Below are 14,098 nucleotides of genomic sequence, written 5' to 3'. Positions count from 1 at the left end.
GCTAAGTTAAAGTCTTGAACTAACATTAGCCGCTACTCTGAGCTGCACATCTGTGTAAGTAAAATGAAAGGCTTGTGGTTGGTAAACACCACCGCAGGCAGTAAACTGGATTATACATAAACTTCAAAATTTTGCACAGAGGATGAGACTCCTTAGCTCATCTATTCTTCTTTGAATGATGCCAATAAATATGTAAAAACTCAGTTGCAATACAATGCAGCACCATTTTGATCACATTGGTGCTGCATCATTTTTGATTAAAGAATCTCTGTGTGTGGAGTGACCATCATGTTATTCCTCAGCCCTCCAAGGGTCAATTCACCAACTTCAATTCAGTTAGGCGGGGATTCCCCTGATGGCAATAATAATAATAATAATAATAATAATAATAATAATAATCATGTATATAGCACCTTAAGTTACAGATTGTTTTAACAGACAAAGCAAAAGCAGGAAACTCAGGAAGACAATATAACAGAATAAACGCTCAACAGTCTAGCCAAACATAAGAAAGCCCACACTATGAAGAAGTTGAAAAAAGAAGGCAAAGCGCAAAATGCAAGACACAAAGTGTCAATATGAAAGTAAGATGAATGAATAAAAGTGATAATAATCACATAAAAACAAATTTAAAAAACGTCTTTATGAATAAATAAATGCAATAAGAATGATAAGAGGACAACATAACATAGGAAGAATTAGAAAGAGATAAATAGAAAGAGTCAAAAGAATAAAAAGATAGAACGACTGAATTAAAAAGGGGTGACTTCACATAGAAGCAAGTCTTTAAAAATGGTTTTCAAGTGATTTAAAGGAAGCTGCCAAATTTGCAAGTGTTAACTCCTCAGGTAGTTTGTTTCAAAGTCAAGGGACCCTGATGACATAAACATGGTCGCCTTTAGTTTTAAGCCTTGACTTTGACTTGACTAATAAAATAAATCACAAACAATTATTAATAATAATTTAAATTCAAGGTGTATTCATACACGTCTAACACCATAATTTTTCTGCAGCTTGCAACCAGGAATGAGTGACAACAGGGGCCTGATTTACCAAAGTATGCACTATGCTAGGGAAATCAGCAAAGCAAGCTAAATTCTGAAAGTATCCAATCAAAGAAGGCCCACCTCCTCCCTTCAGAGCCACTCCTTAAAAAACATGAATGCCCACTGCACTACACATTCTGCCCTGTAGCTGTCGCTGGTAGCTAGCTGGTAAATAATATTAGCTGGTAGTTTGCTACAGTACTTTCAACGCGCTCTCTTAGCTTTTAAGACTAATAATACAAAAACAAACCTCTCTGTTAAATGCAGAAATGCCACAATCATGTAAACCCAACAAAACAGCTGTCACGAATGTACCTCAGTCCAAAAGACTAGCCAGCACAACAGTTACTCCAGCTGTGCGCTTATGCTGCCATAAGCCACCAGAGCAAGCTGTTACTGCTGCCATAGCTTTTTTGGGCTCTGAGGCTGTGTGCTTTGTGGTAACCAGCGGCTATATGACGAATGCCTTATTTTGGCTGCACTTTCTCTGCTGCACTAGCTTGCTAATAGCTTCAGCAATACATCCACCTAGCCCTGAGGAAGACTCCTGTCCTACACAATGGGTGCAAAGGAGTGCACGCAGGCTGGTATGCAGGCAGACCACGTGTCAAATCTTTTCATAAGAGCCTGTTAGTAGAAATTATTGTAAAAAACTGTCAAATAGCAACAATAAAAGACCATGATGTCAAAAATAGTATGCCACCTGAAGGATATCGTTTACCATATATCAGGAAACAGTCCTTTACTGTAGGCCCTAATTGTTACTGTCATCTGTCATATATAGAACACACAATTTTACTGTGAAAATACATAATTTGGATAAAGCTCATGGAGAAATAATGTGATTTCACAAGCAAGTAATCACCCCGAAAAATTAGCGGTATATTTCTGTCTGTATTCCAGATTTTGCTAATTTTGTGCTTGGCCATATTAAAAAAAAGATTTCTTGTTAACACCATATAATGTATTGTCTTTTTACGTAAATATGGCTTTCTGAAGAAAGTCAAGTGATTTCTAATAAAAACAAAGGCCTAACTTTATTTCTAAAAACATAGTAATTTGATTTTCCATACTATTATTTTTTCTTCATGAGGACAAATGTGTGCAAGGACGACCAAAAGAACCCACAACAGGCTTATCATGTCATAATCCAGATAAAAATGGAAGTGGCATTGATACTCCATGAACTGCTCACAAACCATTCTGCTTATTGTAAAAATGACTTCAGAGTCCAGGGTTGCTTGCTAATTGTAAAGAGAGAGAGAGAGAGAGAAAAGCAGACAGACAGACGGATTAACAGATGAGGACAGAGAGAGGGAGAGAGGGAGACAGTGAGACAGACTGACGGACGGAGAGAGGGAGGAGAGACATGACTCTCATCCAGTGATAATGGAAATCCATTAGGTTGGCTAACGAAATGTTTAGTTGTAATTTCTATAGGAGGTCGTTTTGTTTTTCACTTCAGAGGATGTATGTCCTTCTGTCTTCTTTTATCTCCTTACTTTTTCTTTTGGGTCTCATAACTTCTAACAGGGGTCGTACTTGACATGGACCTCATCAGCTTCTCTGCCGACCTACTAGTCCACCGTTCTGATCGGATACCAATCCTGTCAAGGATAAATAGTGGTGAGTGGTTGTAAAGTTCAGTGTATGTTACTTTAACAACAAAAGGCTTGAGGCGCATCATTTTTAAAACACTGTCATGTTCAAAGAGTGTATGCAATAGTTGACAATGAGGAATGCATAAATCCAGGCATTGCATAATTTAAATTTAATCGATTACAACTTCTTGCCCGGCTCAGCTATCCAAGACCTTTTTTAGTTGTTTTTTTTTTTTGTTTTTTTAATTAACTACTAGAATATAAATATTTTGTTCCTTATGGAGACTTGGCACAAACCAATGGATTGCTGCCCCCTGGTGCTTTCTTCACTACCTTGTGAAGAAAGTCATTAACTGCTGTATTTTTTAATAGATTTCAGCATTAATGTAGATGATTGCGCTGAATCCCGAGCCATACAATTTTTAACTCGATAAAATCAGCAAGGTGCCGCTGGGGAATGCAAAGCTGCCAACTCTGCAGGAATGTGGGATGGCCAGCAGTCTGATTCATTGTCCGTGACATCAGCTTTAGGGATTTCATTTAATTGATCTTCTGAACTGCTACTGCCCTTAAAAGTTTGTTTTTGGCCCCTTCTTCAACTATTCAACAGTATCTATAGGGCTACGTTAAAATGACCAAAATCTCTTATGATGACACTTTGCACATTTTTCCACATTTTCTGCAAATTCAATGACTAAATAATCTAAAGTTACCACAAGGAACGGCCTTCTTTTACATTACATTTTGAATTATATAATGGACATACAAAAGGTACTTACTCATATTTGGTTATTTTTCTCTTTTTATGTAGAATCTTTGTGTAAATGTGCAATTAAGTATGAAACAAAATATAAAATATTAATGAATAAAATATTAAAAGGTAAATAATACTTCTTTAGTGGCAAACAAAATAAATACATGCCTTAAATGTGAATCTCGTCATGTCTGAGTCTGGGATTCATTTAAAGCACTTACATGTATTTTGGTGGCTCTCATCCATAGACTCTCTAACTCTCTAAAAAGACGGTAAAAAGAAGTTTTTGTTGTTTGACTGTGTTAAGGCGACATTGTCTGTGTTTTTCTGGTCCATGTCAGACTTTCATACCCAAGCCACGTCCATGCGCCAGAAGTAGTCCGTCTTTTAGGTCTTGGCTGGTCGGAGTCCTCCTCCTGTTTGGAATCACCCCTGTTCTCCGTGAGGAAGAGTGCAAAGTGTTGTCCAGATGAGAAACTATTGTCCTTAAGAGCTCTAATGCGACACAACAAAATAAACAATAGAGCACATGAATGAATCAATCACATTTTTGTCTTATCACACATTATATATTGTCATATCACACAGCACTATATGTATTTACATTGATGTGGTGAAAATGAAAAGCTTAAATTTCCACTATTCTAGTTTGTATCAATGATTGGAGGATTCAAATTTACATCTTAACTTTACAATTGACCCTTAAGAGGTTATTATGACACAAACATCAAAACCCCTCAAACAGTCTTGGCCTTCTTTCTGATCAACATCTGAACTCGGAACATGGCATTGTGAAGGTTTTCAGACCTTTCTCTTACAGTTATCCTGAATATGGGTTTGTAAATTAATATAACCAAACACATTCACCACATTCTGTTCCTACAAAGGTCCTTCATCACCTTTGTATTCTAGAAAAAATACAACACACACACACACACACACACACACACACACACACACACACACACACACATAATTCATGACTTAATAAATACATGCAAAAGACAACCTTCTCAGGCAGACACATTCAGGGCATTTACATAGTCTAAATAAATGATTATATCAGAGATACACTATATTACAATATGTTTACCTTGGTTAGAAATATGAGAACCTACAACATTGTATTATATTTGCATATTGTAGCATAATGATCAGCAAAATATGTGATCGGCAACAATTTTTTTCTGTCTTTGAGGATGTTCATGTTGGCCTACAGCTGAACTTTTCATTTTCTGATATCAAAGTACTGCACAGAAAATCCCACTGGAGACAGCAGCTAAACAGGTTAGCAGACACACTGGCTGGAAGCTGGGCAATCCCTCACGGTAGGCTGAAAGTAGGTCAGCTGACCCGGGCAGCTTTGCTTAGTTCTGAATGTTCTGTCAGTCTGTTAAGTTGGTTTAGGTAACGTGGAAAGCATTGAGCACTGTTGTAGTTGGCCTCCCTGACTGATCAAGGACTCATTTTGGTCCCCTTTTTCTCATTTTTGATCGAAAGGTGACCATGTGTTCTTGTGTGCAGCACAGTGTCTCCCTTTGAACTGCTATATCTGTTAACTGTTTTAAGCAGCTCCTGTTTTAAAAAGCTTTAAAAAGGTTTATTATTTAATGCTTTTTTTTGGCAGAGAGGATTCTGCCAGTCCACAGTGAACATCTGATTGACAACTTTGAGCCTTCAAATGAAAAAATGACAACACCTAAACATCGTACCACGTCTGTAGGAGTTTAATTCATGGTAAGCAGTGGTATATATCAGGGTTATTTAATTGCAAAAGTGAAATTTTGCAGTAAATTATTGGCAGCTGTGGTTGCCAGAACTTCACTGTAAAAAATACGGCACAACACATAATGGTTGGCATTGATTTTACAGTCAACAAGTGCTTATGGTAAATTACAAATGATTTAACAAAGACCATTGTAAATCGAAGTACAGGTTATCACTACAAAACTGTCAGAATGTCAGAAACAAAATGTGTAAATATGAATTTACACATTCTGTTAATAACAAATTGAACCGATCCAACAACTTGTCCAGTATACTTACTAAGCAGTGTTGAAATAAATAAATAAATAAATAAAGCTTATGTCCATATATGGAGGATAATCCTTTGTGGAAGGAATACACAAAGAATTAGCCACTTGCATGGGTTTATCAAGAGTAACAGTCACTGAGTCAAGACTTGACTGAAGAGGGTGCTCAACATGGGATAGAGTCTCACACAGACATGATGTTCAGTAAACTCAAACCTAATGCATGCACTGCCATCAGTTCTGCTTGAAGCCTTGTCCATCAGGTGATCACTACTAGTGTGATCCTCCCTGCAGCCAAAGTTAGACTGATGCAGTGCTTGAGCATGATACCTACACACTGATATACATTTATGGAAGGGTGAAGCAGGTAAGGGTCAAAACCAGGGAAGGTAGTCCAAACAGGACAATTAATCCAAAAGGAAAAAAAAAAAATCAAGATCACCTAACATGATCTCAGAAAATTCGAGCTGGGAGTTTTTGTTAATCAATATCAATAGATAATGTTGGAACAATAAAGCAAGTGGCCAAAAGGCCTTTAAAGAACTCCACATCTATTAGCGGACACATAAGGAGCACATAATTGATGTGAATGTTTAAGTAAAAGCAGGAAAAAAACAAAATGAAAACAAAAGCATTTGAGAAGTTCTCATTCAATTTAATGTACTCACTGAAGCTGAGTGATGGTCACGCTGATCAGGAAGAAGAGTCCTGGCCATCCTGCATTCATGCAAGGTTGTTAGCTGCACCACACTGAGGAGAGAGTTAAAAGATTTTGTTTGTTAAAAAATTGTAAGTATGTTGAAATCTATAGAAAAATCCTGCAATGAAAGGGACAGAACAGATGTGGTTCTTAAAAAACTGCAATGCCCCTACTGCAGCCTACTGACCTCAGGCCACTCAAAACGTTGTAACTAGTTAGACAAAGGAATACCAGGGGGTAATATTCTGTTGATTTGAACCAAGTCTCCATCAGGAGTAAAATATCTAAACACTGGTAGTTTATAAATTAACTAAGAATAAAAGATTTTTTAAACAGTGATCAAATATTGAGATAGATAAATAGATAATAGATAAATGCAGTGCTTAACGTCAACAGTTGCACTGAACATTAAATAGCTACATGGCGCTCACAAAAAGAGATAAACCTAAAGCCCTCTGTTTTTAAATGAACGAACACTGAACTGCACAACCACTTACCAGTACTTATCCTTGGCAAGACTGGTATTTGATCAGGAGAGCAGACTAGTAGAACAGAGACCTGCACCAGCAGAGAGGTCCATGTCAAATATGGCCACTGGTAGACGAAATAATACTTGCAAGAATGAATATAAGATATAAAAGAAGACAGAAACACAAAATCATTTCAATCATCATCTCTTTCACTCTTCTGAATGCACAGGCATGCACACCGGAACACATTTTCACCAGGGTGGGCAGATGTTATGTGAGCCTAATAGATACAATGAAATGAAACCTGCCTGGAAATAATTTTGCAGCACTGTAATGTAGCAGCTCTAAAGAAATATCAGTCAGCAGCATCACCGCTACAACCGATCTCAAGGCTGGCGATGATGAGCCACACACAACACACAAAACAGTTTTAACAAATACAAAAACTTTTATTATCATGCTTTACCCACATCAAGTATTTGCACAAGATACCTCCGTAGTATACATTCGAGGCCCCGTTGGTAACAGTAAAAATAGCTTCGACACTGTCCTAGCTGAACATCCTCAGTCATTTAAATAAAAAATCCAAAAAGCAAAATCTCTCTGTTTCAGAACTACGGTCAATATTACTATTTTTTAATCCACTGGAGAAGCAGGACCTCATCAGGGATGAACCATTTCGGATATCTGAAATATAGACAAAAAAAGACATGCATTTATCCTGCCACCACCTTTTTTTTGCAGACAAAGCACAGGACAGAGTCAGTTTCTTTAACTTAATGCAACCATTTCCATTTTTCAAACCATCCCCGTTGGAATGATCTCGCAAAGCTCTCTGTGCTGGATGTTTGGTTGAAAGGGGTCCTCACCTCCAGCTACGGTAGTCCTTGTAGTCCCAACTCAGGTGGAGGTTGTAGCTTGTTGATACCCAGCTCCCACACAGTCGCTGCAGCAAATTTTATAACAAAAAAATCTGATATTCTTTTCTGCTTACTGGGGTTGCTCGCCATTGTTGCTGGCGGACTGCACTGTGTGCTGTTGAATGCTTCCATAGGTGACGCTCCTTTACATTTTTTTAAGTTTAAGGTTATTGCCAAATGAAAGCTGGAAGGGCTGCAGCCCCAGCAGAATCTGGGTTGAGGATGAAGAAAACACCTTTGTGAAAACAAAAAAAAGGAAAATAGTTAAAAAAAATATTTCTTTCCCTCTGAAGGAACTCAATTGTGGAGGCAATGGCCTCCACAATTGGCAATGGTGTCACAGGCAAGCTTTCCACTTGTACTTCATTTGCCAGACATGATTCTTCTACATACTGGAAAAGGTTCTCTTTTTCATCAAAATAGGAGAGAAGAATCAGCACCACATCCTTCAATGGTTCTCATGAAGTTCAAAAGGTGTTGTCCCTTTTTTCTACACTGGTGAGGAAAGTCTCTTTTAGTGATACCCAGTGAGCTCTTGAAAGTGGACTGTCATGCCAATCTACTGGAACAGAAAAGGCCATTCCTCTGTGAGGGATTGCAGATCTGTTCTGTTGTTGTCTGCCTCTATTCATTAGGAGTAGTAGGTGCACTTCACAAGAGGTTTTACATCGCCTGGGCTGGAGTTAGAAGCTTCATTTTTTCTTTCTTCTCCTATTGTCTTTTTGGTGTTTCACTCACTGGTATGAATTTCATGTCCCACTTTATGCAGCCACATGTGTTTCCTGAACAGCTGCCCTTTATTCAGCTGGGACTTCCTCTGTGTCATATTTTTCTGACCCCCGTTTGCGCTTGATTATCCTTGGAGCTGAAGGCCGCTTTACATAATCAACTTGGTCTTGCAACTGTCTGACCAGTGAGCGATATCTTGCTCCCACCACATCACCTTCTATGACATCTTGCAGTGACTGTGGATACTTGGCAACCATTTTTTGGTTCTGTGGAGGCTTGTTTACTGGAAGAGGCACAAGCTTTCAACAGCTCAGAAACAACAATGAGGATAATTTTTCTCCATAACCGTGGGCTTGGCCTTTTCCCCTCTCCAAACACTGCATCAAGGATTCAGGAAACTTCTCCCATGGAATCTGGAAGCTGTCTACCCCATCTGCAATACTGACCGAGTGGATGGGTGAAGGGGAGAGAGTAGCCCCATTTACACTGCCCTTTCTGTGCGGGAATCAGCCGTGCATCGTTGTACCTCCGGAGGTAGTATCAGAGCCGCAGCAGAGGCAAGACGGCCTCTGTGTAGATGGAAAAGCTGGAGGCGCGGCTCAGGGGTGTGTCAGTCTGATGGTGTTCACAGTCTGACAGCTAAACAGATCCTTCACTCATCAAATAAAAGAGAAATGACCTACAATGCAACGTTACGGGACCAAACAACAGTAATGTTGTAACTGGTAGTGTCTTTGGAAACTTATATGAGGGAAGAAAATACGTTGAAAAAACCACACAGATGTCAACGTCATTATGTGCACCGTCATGCCTCTTTTGGATCCGCAGTGCCGGTAGCTTTTTTTCATCAAAATAGGCACTACTTCAAACTCCACTGAGTCAATGTTTCCTGTGACAAGGAATTGTCCGTTCTTATATGAAGTTCCCTTATACAATATTTCTACTGTGACCTTTGTGTTGGTCTCAGTGAAGCCAAATTGTCTGACTGCATCTTGAATGGCTTTACTGTATGAATAAAATTTAACCTCCTTTGATTTGCAAGACAGCTTGACCAAGTGATCCCACTGAATGCCTGCAGCATCTGGTGTCTCTCAGAAAGAGTAAGGCAGAGGTTTTTTAAATTCTTCAAATTCTTTGCACATCTCTTGAAATAACTGTGCCTACTTGCAAGCACATTGTCCACAATGTCTTTCAGCTGTAGAGTCAACTGCCACACATCATCTGCTGTATTTTTTATTCTGTCACCAATTATGATAGGCAGCAGTCTTAGAAAATTCCAATTCTGTATGGCCTGTTTTGCTGCTTGAAGGCTTACCTCGCTTAGGCTTTGTAGGAGCATCAGAGGCACAGTATTTGAATTGTTTAATGCAGTGATTCAGAGTGGAGTAAGTGAACCATGACTTTTTCTTTATGAAATACTTAAGATAGAGTGCAACATCATAAGACAAAACACCTTCGCAGATGTCATGTCCTAGACAAGGTGGCAAACCTGGCTGACAGACATTGAAGTATTTCAAAGAATTGAATACTGACTCGAACTTTACCCTTTCAACATCTGGTGTATCTTCAGTCTGGAGGTGATCAACAGCAGATTTGTAGCTCTTGATGGTGCGCTCTGGTCCGCACAGATTTGGATCATCACCATTATTATGCAATACCTACAGAAATATTGTGAGCACCTGAAATTTTCACCAAAGCCACCAATACAATGTGAGGTCAAATTATCTCCAGCAATGCAATACAACGTTCCTCTGACTACTGTCTCATTTAATGCTACAGTCCATTTCTCCTCCAATTCCTTCAAGTCTGCTTGTAATTTAGAGAACACCTTTGCATGCCCAAATTCTTTGAAATCTTCTCTTTGCACAATAAAACAAGTGACATGTGGTCTGTCAGACCGCACATGAAATGGTAAATTAATAGCAGATACATAGAAAGCTAATACTTCATGGCTTGTCCTTGCAGAGCCTAAAGGCGACTTCATAGGCATCCTAATATAACACTACTCTGAGACTGAGCTCTTGAGTATGCTGTCCTCATTGGCCCTGTATGACATGCAGAGAACAGATCAAATCCCCAGACTCACAAACTTTAGCGATGTCCTCTGATAATGATGTGTCATTTAACAGTGAATTTACTCAATGTATATGTTTGACCCAACTCATGTATGTTTTGCATTTCCTTAACAATATTCTGTATGGTCGAGATGGGTAGCAGGAATTGCCCCTGCAACTTCAAGTAGAATAAACGAAGGAAAAGATCACTGAAATTTTCTGACAAGTGCATGTCACCTTCATCTGTGCCAGTCTCTGTACCTGCCTCATACACTTGAGTGCCAAAAGCATCTGATTCAGTTGGAAAAGATGATGACTGAGGAGCAGATTCTCAATATAAGTCACTGATATTGCTATCTGCAAAATCTCTATTTCCATGACATGTGGGCAGTAAATGAAGATTTGACCTTAAAAACGTGTGTGCAGCCTCTCACTCGACAACTCATGGCACGTCCTTCCACTTCATGCTCCTTCAAGTGAGATATTAGATCTTTAACATCTTGACACAGGTGTTCACACAATGCCATTGCACATTTAAATCCGGTAACAGCCGTCCGGGCAGTAAGGTTAACTGGAGCAGGATAAATTATGTCCCAGATAAAGATGAGCCTTACACACTTCATATATGCAAAATGTCTGGTTGCAACCGTCTCCAAAGAACTTAAATAAACAGCATGGTTCATTTCGATAGAGTTTGCAATGAAGTACATAACCCCTTTTATGTGTTGACCGACCTGCCACAAAAATTACATCCGAAAATTTCCTTACCAACCTTTGGTAGTAAGTTTGCTAACTTCAGTTAACGTTTACTTAACGCAAGTTAACTGTTAATAACAGTTAGTAACAAAACCTCCCTCACATTCACAGTTACATCGAGAACGAAAAAGTAAACATAACCTTAACTAACAGGTAAACTAGTTCTTTCAAAGGCAACACAAAACTGCAGAAAACACATTTACTGTAAAGGCTAACCTAACCTAGCAAACTTAATGCAACCTTAAGCTAGCACTAAGGTAGCGTGTACATTTGTCTCTGTAGTGATTTCTGTAGCCATAACATACCTTAACTAACAATCTAAGTTGTACTGACAGACTGTAATAAGATTTACAGATTATATGTTCAATTTAAAATAGTTTACCGTGAACAGGTTTCTATCAGGTGTTTTTAAATAGTAAGTCAAATGTGAAATTTATGGTTGCCAAAACAACTTACCATAATATCTTTTACTTTAATATTTTTAATTCGGCAACCGCCTATTGAAGCTGCCTGTTTTATTGTAAATTATACAGATTTGTTTCTAACAGTCAAACAGGTTTGTCTGTCTCCTTTTTCATAAAGGTGGGAGCTGAGCTGCGCCAACTTGTGGGAGCAAGACTTCAGGATTTTAACCTGCGGCACTGTATGTATTCCTAACTATGATACCTTGGACCATTATAGAAGAATGACCTACTAAAAGTACTAGCTTTATTTACATTTAGTCAGTGATTGATTGGAATATTATTGTGCTGTATAACTGTATTGTTGAAATTATACAATAAAGCTTTTTGTGCAGTTAAGTCTTCAATTGTCATTTTGATTGTACAAAATACCATAGTTTATACAGTAACTCTGTCAAAAAGGTGACAGTAACATTTCCATACAGTGTAATACGGTACTTCAGCATGGTAAAAAAAATAACAGTATAGTACTGTACTTCAATTAACACTATGATAAAAATGACTGTAGTTAGATTTGTAATAATTTTATTGTGGTATGAATTATAGCAACTACAGGATAATTGTTGCCAGTAAGTAACTGTAAATTCAACAATAAACATTTTACAGTGTAAGCACCAAAACCTGCCTACCTATTAATATAACCATATGCTTTACTCTGTCTATTTTGAGATTGGGATTTCTAGGTCAAATTGGGATTTTTACAGATTGCAAGTGGTAGCCATGTTGTTAACACTGGCTTTGTGGCAATAATACCACAGTGAAGGGAGAATTTGAAAAGGTGTCTGTTTCAACTTTAAGTTATGCCATAAAGGTAGAATGTCTTCTGTTGTGAGTGACATACCTACGTCACAGTAAAGTACCCATGGTACATAATGTAACATACACTCCTCAAAAAAATTAAGGGGACACTTTAATCACTCATCAAATCTTGATGAACTAAATATTCAAGTTAAAAATATTTGCTGTACATTGTATAATTTGTTGAGAACAAAATTACGTAACAATGGTCAATGGAAACCAAAATCATCAATGATTGAAGGATGGATTCAAAATCACACTGAATAAGTAAAACATTGAAATAACAGGCTGATCCAATGTGAATTTTATCGCAGCAAGTCATAATGTGACTCAGTAGTGTGTATGGCCCCCGCATGCCTGTATGCACTCCCAACAAAGTCTGGGCATGCTCCTGATTAGTCAGCGGGTGATGTCCTGGGGGTTCTCCTCCCAGACCTGGATCAGGGCATCAGTTAGCTCCTGGACAGTCTGTAGCGGTACTTGGTGGTGTCGGATGCACCGATACATAACGTCCCATAGGTGCTCAATTGGAATTAGGTCAGGGGAATGAGTTGGCCAGTAAATGACATCAGTGCCTTTGTCATCCATGAACTGCAAACTACATGAGGCCAGGAGGAACCCAGGGTCCACAGCACCAGCATAAGGTCTGATGGTCCAAGGATATGCCTCCCTAGACCATCACTGACTGGCCAGAAACATACACACCAGTAGCCTGCTGGAGGTCATTTTGTAGGGCTCTGACCTCTTGTTTCTCCTTGCACAAAGGAGCAGATACCGGTCCTGCTGCCAGGTTGATGCCCTTCTTCAGCCCTGTCCAGCTCTCCTTGTGTAACAGCCGGTCTCCTGGTATCTCCGCCATGCTATCAAGACTGTGCTGGGAGACACAGCAAACCTTTGTCCACCTGTGCAACCTGATTGGGCTGCAGGTACCATCTCATGCTACCAGCAGTGACAAGGACACTAGCAGAACCCCAAACTAGAGAAGAATCGGTCAGGAAGGATAAGGAGAGAGCAATTGTCTGTGGCCACCACATGCAAAACCATTTTCCTTTTTGGGGTTTGTCTTGCATTTGGCTGTCCATTGCACCTGTTTTCACTTTCATTTGCACCAAAGCAGGTGAAATTGATTCACAATCACTTGTGCTACCTAAATGGATAGATTGCTACCCCTAGTTTAACTGACTTGGTGTTATACTGTGATGATTAAGTGTTCCCTTATTTATTTATTTATTTATTTTTGAGCAGTGTATATACTTTAAGATAAAAGTATGATCTTTTCCTTTACCTAACCAAGTAGTTTTTGTGCCTTTAGTGCTGGCTGATTAAAATATTTTTTGTGCCTAAACCTAACCATACTATGAACATTATTAACAGTCCAAAAGTCATACAATGTGAACCGTTTGTCAGGAGGCTTTATTTTGATGATCTAAGTGGACATTGCATATGTATTATTGCCAACTTGACAGCAGAGACATTCACTTTGAAAACTGATGCTAGAGGGGTATTTAGAGCATCATAGTTTGAAGCGGAAAACAACTGACCAAGCTGCCATATTTGACGCATTAAGAGTGGGAATGTTTTGCAGTGGTTAAACATAGAGCTCTATGGCACAGGGGAATAAGATATAGCAGGCTTCGGATGCACAGATTATACTCGTTAGTGTGATCAATTTATGGTTGGTTATGGTATGGGATTTGTTGACTACAAGAAAAATATAGAATATCACTATTATTCTTTAATCCCTGTCCAGTTATGAAACTCTAACAGTCAACCCAT

General features: G+C 38.8%; 1 long non-coding RNA gene across 1 annotated transcript; it reads left to right on the top strand.

Moving 5' to 3' along the window:
- The first annotated feature begins 2,395 nt into the window (after window positions 1–2,395).
- Window positions 2,396–3,869, top strand: LOC311271713. The gene is made up of 3 exons (XR_014624468.1): window positions 2,396–2,450; window positions 2,580–2,672; window positions 3,743–3,869. It is a non-coding gene; the product is annotated as an uncharacterized lncRNA (long non-coding RNA).
- The last annotated feature ends 10,229 nt before the right edge of the window (window positions 3,870–14,098 follow it).

This window comes from Pagrus pagrus, assembly GCF_965226575.1.
Source record: "Pagrus pagrus genome assembly, chromosome: 16".
NCBI classification, from domain to species: Eukaryota; Metazoa; Chordata; class Actinopteri; order Spariformes; family Sparidae; genus Pagrus; species Pagrus pagrus.
This window is presented reverse-complemented; position numbering and strand designations above follow the sequence as displayed.